Here is a 12990-nt window from a genome sequence, read left to right on the forward strand (position 1 = left end):
GTAAAATAAGCAGCTAAAGAATCAAGACCAGAGATCCAAGACTGTGATCAAAAAGACCAAGGCAGAGCTGAGAAGCAAGGCAAATGGCACAAGATCACAGGCTCACTTTTGCTTTACAGGCCAACACTTTATTTCAATTTTTTTATCATTTGTATTTTAACAAAGGAGCTTTGTCACTAAGCAGCTTTACAGAGAACCGGCCCCCAAAGAGTAAGCCTAGGGCAACAGTGGCAAGGAAAAACTCCCTGACTGATAACAGGAAGAAACCTTGAGCAGAACCGGACTCAGAGGGGGAACCCATCTGCCGCGGGCAGGCACCGGTTTGTTATGGAAAATCAACAGTGGCAGGAGGCGGGGGTGCCCAGTTGGTCTAGCTGGTCTAGGGCTGGAGTTCTGGGCCGGGGGGGGTGCTCAGCAAACTTGGGCTAGAGCTCCGGGCAGGTGTCCAGAGCCGAGGAAAACGAGAACAAAAATGTTGTTAGGGGGTTCAAATGGTAGAATAGCAAGCAGAGCAGAAGAAACAGAGGTGCCCACGTGCGATAAGGAAAACCCCGGCAGAATAAGGCTATGGCAGCATAGCTAAGGGAAACAGAGGCAGGGGCCAACGCAGCCATGAGGGCAGCCTGAGACAGTCATCACCAGACCATGACCAGTTCAGCTTAACACAGCACTACCAATGATGATCCAGTGACAGCACTAACCGCTCAGTCTACCAGAGACTCTATAACTATGCCCGCCACCCACTCCTGCCCCTCAAATATAAGAGAGACTAAAAATATATGTTTTGAGCCTAGCTTTAAGTAAGGTGATAGTGTCTGTGCCCTGAACATGGGCAGGCAACTTGTTCCACAGGAGGGGAGCACGATAGGAGAAGGCTCTACCACCTATGGTACTTTTAGATATTCTAGGAATAACAAGGAGGCCTGCACCCTGCGAACAGAGCGTTCGTGAGGGAATATAAGGAAGAAGTAAATCATTTAAGTACAAAGGGGCAAGCCCATGTAAGGCTTTAAAGGTAAGAAGTAGTATCTTATAGTCTATTCGGAATTTAACTGGCAACCAGTGAAGCGATGCTAACACTGGGCTGATGTGCTCGAATCTCCTTGTTCTAGTGAGAATACGAGCTGCTGCATTTTGAATTAGCTGGAGCCCTTCAGAGAGGAATTTGCACATCCAGACAAAAGAGCATTGCAGTAATCTAATCTTGAAGTAACAAAAGCATGAACTAGCTTTTCTGCATCATGTAAGGACAGTATTTTCTGAATTTTTGAGATGTTTCTCAAGTGATAAAAAGCAACCCTGAACCAAGAGAGTGCCTGTCCAAGGAGGCCTACAAGATTTTCAAGTCTATCCAGAAGGATGAGGTGATCAACTGTGTCAAATACCGCACTTAAGTCTAAAAGCACAGGTACAGAGATGCAGCCATGGTCGGAAGCGAGGAGTAGGTCATTGAGTACTTTGACCAGGGCTGTTTCAGTGCTGTGAGAGGGTCTAAAACCAGATTGAAAAACTTCCAATATATGATTGGAGTGCAAAAATGAACCAAGTTGTTTTGAAATGGCCTTTTCTAGTATTTTAGAAAGAAAGGGAGGTTCGAGATAAGCCTGTAGTTAGACAGGTCATTCACATCCAAGTTTGGCTTCTTAAGAAGGGGTTTGATGGCTGCAAGTTTAAGAGTCTGTGGTATGTGTCCAGATGCTAAAGACACATTGACAATATGTAACATTGGTGTTCCAATCACTGGTAATAGCTCCTTGAAAAGCTTCGTAGGGATAGGGTCTAGAAGACAAGTAGAAGATTTTTAGGAATTAACTATGGCATTAAACTCCATGAGATCTATTGGAGCAAAAGAGTTCAGATAGGCCGCCCGTCTTTCTGAAGATTCTTCTGAAGATTCTGCATCCATGCGTTGAGCGGATGGAAGGGCAGACCCTATATGAGGGGTGGTAGGAGAACTTTGAATCTTGCCCCTGATTTTTATAATTTTGTCATCAAAGAAATTCATGAAGTCATTGCTACTAAATGATATTGAGGCACATGGATCAACTTGATTCTTGGTCAGCCTGGCAACAGTGTTAAACAGGTGCCTAGGATTGTTTCTATTTTCATCTATTAAAGTAGAGAAGTATGAGGAACGTGCTGTGGAGAGGGCATGTTTATAAGTTAGTAGACTGTCTTTCCAGTCCTGGAGGAATACCTGCAATTTAGTAGAACGCCATTTGCGCTCAAGTTGGCGTGAAGCTTGTTTGAGAGCAGGAGTATGGTCATTGTACCAGGGTGCTAATTTCTTATAGCGGACTTTCCTCTTCTTAAGAGGTGCGATAGTATCCAGGGTTCTGGAAAGTATGTAATTTATGTTGTCTGTCAGCTGATCAATTGAGCTAATGCTTGCATTTTTGTATGTGTTTGGGTGGGAGCCAAGAAAATCCCCACAGTGCACAAATGAGCCTGGGAGCTCATTAATAAAAGCATTTGCAGTCCTGGAGGAAAGCTTACAGATAAGGTAGAATGAAGGATCTGGTGACACATGACAGACTTGTGAAAGTTGGAAAGTAATTAAATAATGGTCTGATAGCACAGGGTTTTTAGGCATAACTGCTATATTTGCTATTTCTGTATCATAAGTTAAGACCAGATCAAGAGTATGGTTATGAGAATGTGTGGACTGATGTATATGTTGATCGAAGCCAATAGATTCAGTGATAGACAAGAGTGCTGATCTGAGAGGATCACCTTCACTATCCATGTGAATATTGAAGTCCCCTACAATTACTACTTTATCTGAATTAACAACCAGGCTGGAAAGGAAATCAGCAAACTCAAGTAAAAAGCCACTGTATGGCCCTGGTGGCCTGTATACAATTGCAAGGATAAAACTGACTGCTTTTTTGTCTGGATGTGCAAAACTGAGAACAAGCACTTCAAAAAAGTTACATTTGAAGCCGGATTTCAAAGTAGGAAAAAATTAAAATGATATAGCCTACTGCTGCAACACCACCGCCACGACCCGTCAGATGGGGAACGTGAGTATAGCTGTAGCCAGGAGGGGTGGATTCATTTAAGGCAATATACAGTTTTAAGCCAAGTTTCAGTTACACATAAGATTTCAACTTGGTGATCAGTAATTAATTCATTTACAAGAGTTGCCTTAGGGGCTAGTGATCTGATATTAATTAATCCAATTTTTAGCTGAGTTTGGTCAGCCGCATTATTAGTAGAATAACAAGGTCTGATTTTTTGCAGATTAGCCATACAAACACCCCTATGGTCTTTATTGAACTAACATTTGTCCTTAACTTTGACTTGGACAAGTAAACACAAGTGTTACACTTATTCTTATCTAACTCAGTTTGGTGAAGTAGTTCGAACTGTGTTTGTGTAGAAAAAAGAATCCCTCCTTTTAAATGTCAGTCAGTTAAGGACAAATGTTGATTGAATCAAATCCATGTTTTTCAAAAGGGGGGAAGAATCCCCCTTTTATCCCTAGTCCATGCATAGATAATTTGTGAGTGGGAGATGACCAGAGAGAGCCTGCTCAGTCTGTACCCCTCTTATATTGTTCATGAAGATGAGATATTTTTTCAACATTATGATTAATGTAATGCTGGGTTTGGTTTGGGAGAGGCAAGTGTGGTTATGAATGAAATGTTTGTGTTACTGTATTGTGAGATTAGGTCAGGCAGTAAATGCACCATGTTACAAGGCCAGTAGTGCCACCCTGGTCTCTGCTTTATTCTGGTGTAGGCTGACCCAGAATCCAATAGTGCCTGTAGACAGAGTGAAAATAGGAAGGTAGAGGAATTGTAGGATATAATGGGTGTCAGGGTGAGGTCTTCTCAGGGGACTGTTAAAGTGCCTGTTTTTGAGGTAATTCTGTGGCTTATCTCAGGCTAAAGTCTGGCCTGTACAAGGTTCTGAAGTTTCCTAAAGCCTGGAAAAAGCTAAATGGTGTCTCCTTGGACAGCACCATCAAATGTATCACTATTCCAACAAAATGAACTCAAAGGCATCCTTAACAGTTCCTGCATAGCTTTGGTTTCACTACCTGGTTATATGTAACACCTGCAGAACAGACAGACTGCACTACATGGTTATATATAACCTCAGCAAAACAGACAGACTGCACTACCTGGTTACATGTGAACAGATCACTTGTTTGCATTCCTGTTTCTAAAGTGAATCTGGCTGTGTATTGGCTTGCAATGCTGTGGGAAGTTTCTCACAGTTACCAGCAAAAGTAAAGAAGCAGAGCCTAACTCACTATCCACCCTGAAAGATGTGTGTTATTTCTTGCATCTTTACTTTTGGTTGTATCTGTACCAAATGTCAGAAGAAAGGGGGCCGTTGGGTAAGAATTTCATCTGTAGGACTGTCAGAGTTCTGTCCAACAGGACGTCTAATTCTCAGGCCCAAAGTGCTGCAGTTTGAGATTGTAGCAAAATAATTTTCCTCGGAGCATCAGTAACTTTAAATCCTCAATATAAGCGATTACTGTTACATTGCACATATCAGATTTTACAGTATATTGCGCTATTTAATCATACAATAATATATAAACTCTTCTTTGCAGACTGAACAGGTGTGACCTCACAGAGAAGTCCTGTGAAATTGTGGCCTCTGCTCTTCAGTCATCAAACTCACCCCTGAGAGATCTGGACCTCAGCTACAATAGCCTGGGAGATTCAGGAGTGAAGCTGCTCTGTGCTGGACTGATGAGCCCAAACTGTAAACTACAGAGACTGGGGTGAGTAGTGCTGTGTACTGTGTGACCTTAACTAAATAGATTTAGTGATTATTGCTCTGTGCAGTGAAATATAAAAAGTGCTTTCTCTCTGTTTACTCCTGTGTCCACCAGCATTCTTTCTTTGTCCATGTTGTTCTCATATCTCTCTTCTAACTGCTCTAGCACAACAAAGAAAAGCAGGATAAACCCTCATGAGTCTTAGGGTTGCCAGGTTTGTGGTTCTTGACCAGAATGTAAGTTTTCAGTGGAGTCTGTAGTATCAGGTCACAGGTGATGACTGAATGCTGAATGCATGATTGACATTGTAAAATATTGACCACTTCAGTACAGTAATATGTTTCACGTCTATCATAACAAAAATAACATAACATAACATAATGATGAGAATAGGCCATTCAGCCCAACATGCTCGCCATTTTCCTACCTACCACTAGTGCTTGGTTTACCTACAAACTAGATAGTATCCAGCATCGTATCAAGCCCGGTCTTGACAACCCCCAGAGTTTCTGCCTCTACTACATGACATGCGCCAAGCTATTCTACACAGTGACTACTCTCTGTGTGAAAAAATACTTCCTAACGTCGGTGCGGAATTTACCTTTTGCTAATTTCCTTTTATGCCCCCTCGTCATACTAACAGAGCTGAACCTGAAGAATCTCTTGTAGTTCACTTTGTTGATCCCCTTTATGAATTTAAAAGACTCAATTAAATAACCCTGAGTCTACTTTTACTAAGCTTGAAGAAGTTAAGCATCTGAAGTCTTTCCTCAAAACTTTTATCTTTCATACCAGGAACCAGTTTGGTTTCCCTTCTTTCAACCTTTTCCAGATCCTCTATATCTTTCTTGTAGTACAGTCCCCAGAACTGCACACAATTCTGTAAGTGTGGTCTGACAAAGATATTGTTTAAAATAAGTATAACTTCCTTGGATTTACAGGGCTCCAGACTAACTTTTTACATTGGATGCACTGGTGCGCCTAACTTTTTCATTTAGGTGCACCAGCACATAATTCAGTTAGACCCAAAAATTTTCACCCCGCCTTTTGGCACCGTAATAATACATTTTAAGTGTTACCCTTTGTCAGTTCCCATACACATTGGTAATTTCTTAACACATGTAAATGATTGTAAACAGGAATAAAGGTGCAGATAAATGTTTTTTCTTTATTTAAATCACAGCACAAACAAGAAATCGCAATAACCTCAATTGTTTAAAAAATTAGCTTAAAAAGTGCTGATGTTTAAAGTGCTTGACAAACTCAAATAAATAAATCAAACTCAAATAACTCAAATAAAAGTGTGCGCTGCTCCCGGAGGAGTACAGGGCGCGGTTTCACACACACACACACTAGTGATGCGCGGATCGGCTCTGACGTCATCCGAATCCGCATGTACGCAATCATCCACCCGCCACCCACCCGAACAAATTATTTTATCTGATTTAGAGACCCGCACCCGATCACACATTACCGCTATTTCTCATTATTTCGCAGCTGTTGCATATGACATACCCTGCACTTGACTCGTCATTCACTAAATCGCTCCCACACGGAACTTTTCTGCCCTTCCTTTTTTAAATTCTCCTTTTTTAATTTTCTCTCAGATCTTTTTTGCCTCCATTGCTGCTTAAGACAAATGGACGCCGCAATTGGCGCAACGAGAGTCTAGTCTGCTAATTCACGCCTGACGAAAAATGAAGCTTAAAATATGTTCACATTTTAGAGAATGTAATTAATATTTTCCTCATTAATGATGTATTATTTCACCCACCCGTAACCCATCCGCTATTAATCAGAATGTTAATTTTTATGACTCGGCCCACCCGATCCGCAGATTAACCGTGGTGCCCGCGGATATAACTGCGATCCGCACATCACTAATACACACATGCCTTATTTTTTTCCCCACCCGCATTCAGCGAAGAAGAATATCAGGGTCAGAGCCAATCAGAGGCAGAGTAGGGGCGGGTCTTCGCAGAATGCGGGTGGGGAAAAAAAATAACGCTACACACACACAGACAGACCTGCTAAATGTCAGGCGCACCGGTGCGACCAATGAAAATGTTTAGTCGCACTTGACAGATTTTTGGTCGTATATGTCCCCAAAATGGTCGCACTCTGGAGCCTTGATTTATACTCACTACTATCCCAGCATCCTGTTGGCTTTTTTACTGCAACAGCACAGTGCCTAGAACCTGAAAGGTTTTGATCTATTACTCCCAAAATTGAGCACATTCCAATGTCGTTCCTCCCATAAAGTAATCTAGCCTTGTGTTATTATTTCCCACATGTAGAACTTTACATTGAGCTGTATTGAGTTTCATTTGCCAGGTTTCCACCGACTTCTGGATTCACTTCTGTCATATATTGCAGTCTTCATCCATCCCCATTATTCACTACCTGCTCTGCACTCTAATGAAATCCATACTTACACTAGAGCTACCGCGGTTACTGCATTACCGCGGAAACGCAATCACGTGTTGACGACAGGGAAACTTAATGCTACAGGGCATAGGTGGCTTGCTGCCCTAGCCACGTACGATTTTGAAGTAAAATATCGCCCTGAGAAGGTCAATGTTGAGGCTGATTTGCTTTCCCGAAACTGGACACTGAGACGTGGAGAAACCTTTCACAGGGTGATGTGAAGGCGATTTGTGGTCGTGTGCATGTGCAGGAGTCTAGTGACAGTGATGTGCACTTGGCAGACAAACTAGGTGTTCCAGCAGAAGGTGTTCCTGAGCTGTATGCTTTTGCAACTCATCTCAATTTGGGTCAGCTAGAACAGTTCACCCGAGAAGACTTGCGAGAAGCGCAGCTAGAGGACAGTGTTCTCAGAGTAGTTAGAGAGGCTTTGAACACAGGTCAGTGGCCGGCAAACTAGAGCTGCCGCGGTTACTGCATTACCATGGTAACGCAATCACGTCACGTCCACCGCAGAGTCAAGCTGATCACCGCTTCACCGCTGGGTTTTGTTTTTTTCCCGTTTATTTTAGGCCAATTGTTTATGTTCCAATTTTTACTTGTAAAAGTTGTGATCTGAAATAAATGCAATGCAATTTTTAAAATAATTATAATTATAATTGTGTAGCCTATTTTCTTCACGCCATGTGTTCGAAAGTTTCCACTCACAGTTGCGCAGTTAACGTTCTGATCGGAGAAAGTGTCACCCAGAACGTGCTTTGCAACTGTTGGCTACGGAAAGTTTTCGCTTCAAATTAGGCTAAAAACATGGATCTTGTAGCGAAACCCAACGTTACTTCTCCTGTTTGGGAACATTTTGGCTTTGAGCCCGATGAAGATGGAAAGCCAAAGAATTTGGATGAGGCAGTGTGCCGCATTTGCAGCAAGAAAATCAACGTCATGCGAGGAAACAGGACAAATCTAGCATCGCATCTTAGGACCACTCATCGTCCGTTATACGATGCAATGAAAGGCACCCCATCTACCTCGGGAGGTACCGGCTCGGCACTACGTCAGTTAGGAGTCTCAGAGGCATTTGCCAGAGTGACTAAATACAACCGGGACAGCAACAAGTGGCGAGCACTTACAACAACTGTAACAAAGTATTTGGTTGTGGAGATGGTGCCCTTCCGGACTGTAGGAAAGCCATCATTCCGAGCTATGCTTCAGTCCTTCGACAAGCAGTATGAACTGCTGGGCAGAACCTATTTTTCAGAAACAGCCATTCCAGAAATGTACTTGAAAGTAAAAAACGAAATCGTAGCTGGAGGTTTAAATTATTATTTTTTAATGGCGGTTACCGCAACGGTTTGAATGGCTTCGCTAATTTTTGCGGTAAGGAAATAAATCAATACCGCGGCAGCTCTAACTTATACCCCACTCTCTTTCTCATGCTGACCTTGTGATGAAGATGAGTTGTACTCCTTCACATTACACACCTGTGTGTGCTACAGGGTTGTGGCGTTTCTGAAGATATTGAGCATAAAATCAGATATTATTACTGTTGGTAAAATCAACTATTGGTCGATAGGGTATGTGTGTACATCTTCGGGAAGAGTGTCAATCTGATCAACATGCAAACTGCTGTTTAGGTGCAATGTTACATCACTTAGTTTTGTCACTCTTCTGTGGTTCCAATCCAAAGCTAAAGTCTGGATTTCAGAACATTTAAATTCTACAGCAGTTGGCTTTACTTATCTTGCTAGGCAGAGAGTAGAGGTTGCACAGGGTCATTATATAGCAGAAACACAAGGAGACTCCTCACTGCTATATAGAGCACAGGGTCATTATATAGCAGGAACACAAGGAGACTCCTCACTGCTATACAGAGCACAGGGTCATTATATAGCAGGAACACAAGGAGACTCATCACTGCTATATAGAGCACAGGGTCATTATTACTGTCCATAGCCACGCTCCCAAACACCATCTAAAAGCACCCTCCCCTAGGCCTGGAAGCTAGGCCTCTTATAGAGCCCATGGTTAGGTAATGGGCCACAGCTGCAGCAATACCTCTCTGTAGGGCCGATGCTGCCCCCTGGTGGACAGCACCCCAATTCCTTTCCTGGCATCACATGTTAAACAGGCAAAAGCTTTGAGGATATGCTGTGGGGCACTCAGAACAACACCAATTAATGCATTACTAATGAGATGGGAGAAACACCACTGAGGCATAGATGGATAAAACTTGCTTCGCATAAGTGTATTAAGTTTAAATGATCTAGTGTAGATCACCCTGCTAAGCATCCTATTGAGAACTCATGGGAAGTGGACATGCATGGGATTAATTGTTAATTAATTGTGCTGCAACATGATGAACAGACAAACCAACTAATAAATAACTCTCCAGTGCTTCCTCAGGCAGTATGTGAGAAGGGCATCCAATTGATCTGGCGTAATCTGAATTATGGAGTGAAACATTCAGGCGAAGAGCCACTTCCTCCAAATGGCTGAACACTACAGGGTCAATCTCTGTGATGCAGCTACCTGGAACAAACTGTCAAAGCATCCACACAAAAGAGCACATAATGAGGACTAGCATTTTCAGCTAGGTCAGCCAGGCTCAAGCCTCTGGCTATCTCTTGCCTGTATAGGAAACAACAGTTTTCCTATTTGGCTCAATTCTGAAAATATAACTAGAACTAGATTAATCATTTTTAATACAAACCATTCACACCTACATCCTAATTATGATTTCATACCATAATGGAATTTCTGGGACGTGCCATTCAAAAACTGACATGGCGAGCTAACCTAAGTTTTAATACCTTTAAAGGTTCACACAAAGTAAGGTAACTCAATACAGTTTGATGTTTTAGGATACAAACACTGTTTCTAATCTATCTATTGATTACATTTAAATGTTTTTCATAGCCTATTGCCAACTGGTGAAAACTTATCACGATACTGTACATTTGTAGTGTAGTCAGGTTATCCACTAGGTGGAGCCCTAGGCTTTTCGAAACAGGATATACCAACCAATGTAAGACGTCAGTGAGGTAGTGAGGTAGCTTGTTCAGGAGATTGAGTGCAGCCGTGCTGTATGTATGCCACAGTTCTTTAAGCTCCAAAGTAAAGTTTATCATAAACTCTTCTATGTGGTCCTGTTCTTTTCCCTTCTGAAGTTATCCCAGCATTATTCTGCAGTTCCCGTTGAATGTCTTCCCTTTTCGATCCTGTTATGTTCCCTTGCTCTGTGAGTCTGCGTGCATGTCTTAATCCTGCAGGTGGAGCTGATTGCTCTATCAAAAATATGCAATCTGTTAGTCACGAAAAGACTGTTTACGATTACATACATTTGGATCCTTTGATATGCACACACATTACAGCACCCAAAAAATACTTATGGTAAAAAAATGTGCTTACATATCACCAAAACAAACTTTTATTTGGCAATATCTCCCAAAATGTTTATCAAAATCCCTCACCTTTCGTTGGAGAGAAAGCAAGGGTCATTCTGAGTGTTTATCCTGAAATACGTCACTCAAGCTGCACTACCTAACCAAAAAAATAAAATCTGTGTTACGTTTTGCCCTGCTCTGCCCTACTAACGTAAATGTGGTAAAAAGCAACCGGTGTTGAAGCAAGGCATGTACAGTGAATCTACGTACTCTGGTATCGATCAACCAATGGAAATATTGTGACACTATGACATATTTTCATTGACAGCCCCCCCTCATTAACATTTGGATGAAAAAATACAGAAATACAGAAATATATATATATATACAGACATAAATTAATTTAAACATAAATAAGGAAATAAATATATACAGAAATAAATGAATCAAGCAATAAATAAATATGGAAATGAACATCCACAGAAATGAATGAATCAAGAAATAAATATGGAAATAAATGCAAATACCCATTTGTCAGATTTTGTCTATTAATTTATTTCTGTGTACATTCATTTATTTTTTCATTTTCTTGCTTTTGTATTTATTTATTTATGTATTTATACATTAATTCATTTATTGCGTCATTTATTTATTTATTATTTTTAAATTTTTGGTCCTCCATATACCTGTAGTACCAGTCAATGGCAATAATCAGTTGTGGTGTTTCTCTGCAGCCAGTAGATGGCGCTGCAGTGTATTTCATTTGCCGCCTTGGTTACATTATTAGATGAAGATTGAATGTTTTTAAAATATAAAGATGTTTGTAGACTGAAGGTGAGGTAAAGTACACCATAGTGATCATACTAGTGCTGTTTCTTGTGTTTGCAAATGAAATATGTTTGCAATCATGTTGTGTCCCATGTGATATCATCGCAACATGGAACAGTTTTGTTAATGAAATCCTTGCAGGAAGCCCCCAACCTTGAGTTGAATTGGCTCCTTATTTTTAGTTTTTTTTTTGTTAATTGAGCCAAGTGATAACCTTTTTTTTGTGTGGATTAGTCAGAATACTTTATGAACGTAATTAATATAATCTCTTCCTGTTTTTGTGTGTACTGTGTACATCCCAGGAATGCACGTACTGTACAAATAGGAAATTCCACATTTATCTGCTGCCAAGGTGCAGTGTGACAATTAGCAGTGAATTTCAATTGTGTGTGTGTTTGTGTGTGTGCACGTGTGTGTGTGTTTGTCTGTGTGTGTGCGCGCATGTGTGTTGTGTGCGGTTGTGTGTGTGTGTTTGTGTGTATACGTGTGCATATTTTTGTGTGTGTGTGTGTATACGTATGTGGGTTATGTATGTGTTATACTTATGCGTGTGTGCGTGTTTATGTGTTGTGTGTGTGTGTTTGTGTGTGTCTGTGTGTTGTGCGTGTGTGTGTGTGTATACGTATGTTTGTTATATGTGTGTTATATGTGTGGTGTGTGTATGTGCGTGTGTCTGTGTACGTGTGCATGTGTGTGTGTATGTGTGTGTGTGTGGTCTCTCCACAGGCTGGGTTGGTGTAATCTCACAGAGGGCTGCTGTGATGTTCTGGCCTCAGTCCTGCGCTCTCCTCACTCAGAGCTGAGAGATCTGGAGCTCAGAGACAATGAGCTGCAGGATTCAGGAATGAGAGCGCTCTCTGCTGGACTGGAGGACCCACACTGTAAACTGCAGAGACTGGGGTGAGTACAAACACAAACCCCTTCAATCAAAAAGGGTTCCAATGTGACACAATACAGCACTAATGTTAATAATGACTAAATATAGCACTGATATTACTAATGTTTTTAATGTTAAAATAGACAAGAGAGTTATTTTTCTTCACAGAAATAAAGCAGCATTTTCCTGTTCTTCCTCTTGGTAGAAACACATTTTAAATCTGACATCAGTTGGAAAAAACATATTTTTGAGAAGCGTCAAATTGTTTCTATTCATACATTCTTCAAAATTATGAAAATTAATTGAATCTGTTCAAATTTAGTTTAACTGGTCATTTTCTTAAATAGTCATGATAAATTCCAGAGCCCTGTTATTTTATATTGAGCTGTAGAAAGGGTTTGACACACACAGCCCTGTTAGTTTATATTAATTTGTGTAAGGTGTGTAACACACTGCTATGTGTTTGATACACACAGCCCTGTTAGTTTATATTAATGTGCTGTAAAGTAGCACACTGCTAGGTGTTTGACACACATAGCCCTGTTAGTTTATATTAATTTGTGTAAGGAGTGTAACACACTGCTATGTGTTTGACACATACAGCCCTGTTAGTTTATATTAATGTGTGTTAGGTGTGTAACACACTTATATGTGTTTTGAGACACACAGCCCTGTTAGTTTATATTAATTTGTGTAAGGAGTGTAACACACTGCTATGTGTTTGACACATACAGCCCTGT

The 12990-nt window shown here is 41.0% G+C and overlaps 1 protein-coding gene and 1 long non-coding RNA gene across 2 annotated transcripts in view; one reads left to right on the forward strand and one right to left on the reverse strand.

Annotated features, from left to right (window-relative positions):
- Positions 1-12990, forward strand: part of LOC118218891 — a 217111-nt gene that overhangs the window by 152801 nt on the left and 51320 nt on the right. The window lies entirely within an intron of this gene.
- Positions 10026-10787, reverse strand: LOC118218970. Its single transcript, XR_004763614.1, has 2 exons — positions 10633-10787; positions 10026-10446 (listed from the first exon to the last, which is right to left on the reverse strand). It is a non-coding gene; the product is annotated as an uncharacterized LOC118218970 (long non-coding RNA).

This window comes from Anguilla anguilla, chromosome 19 (assembly GCF_013347855.1).
Source record: "Anguilla anguilla isolate fAngAng1 chromosome 19, fAngAng1.pri, whole genome shotgun sequence".
Lineage (NCBI taxonomy): Eukaryota > Metazoa > Chordata > Actinopteri > Anguilliformes > Anguillidae > Anguilla > Anguilla anguilla.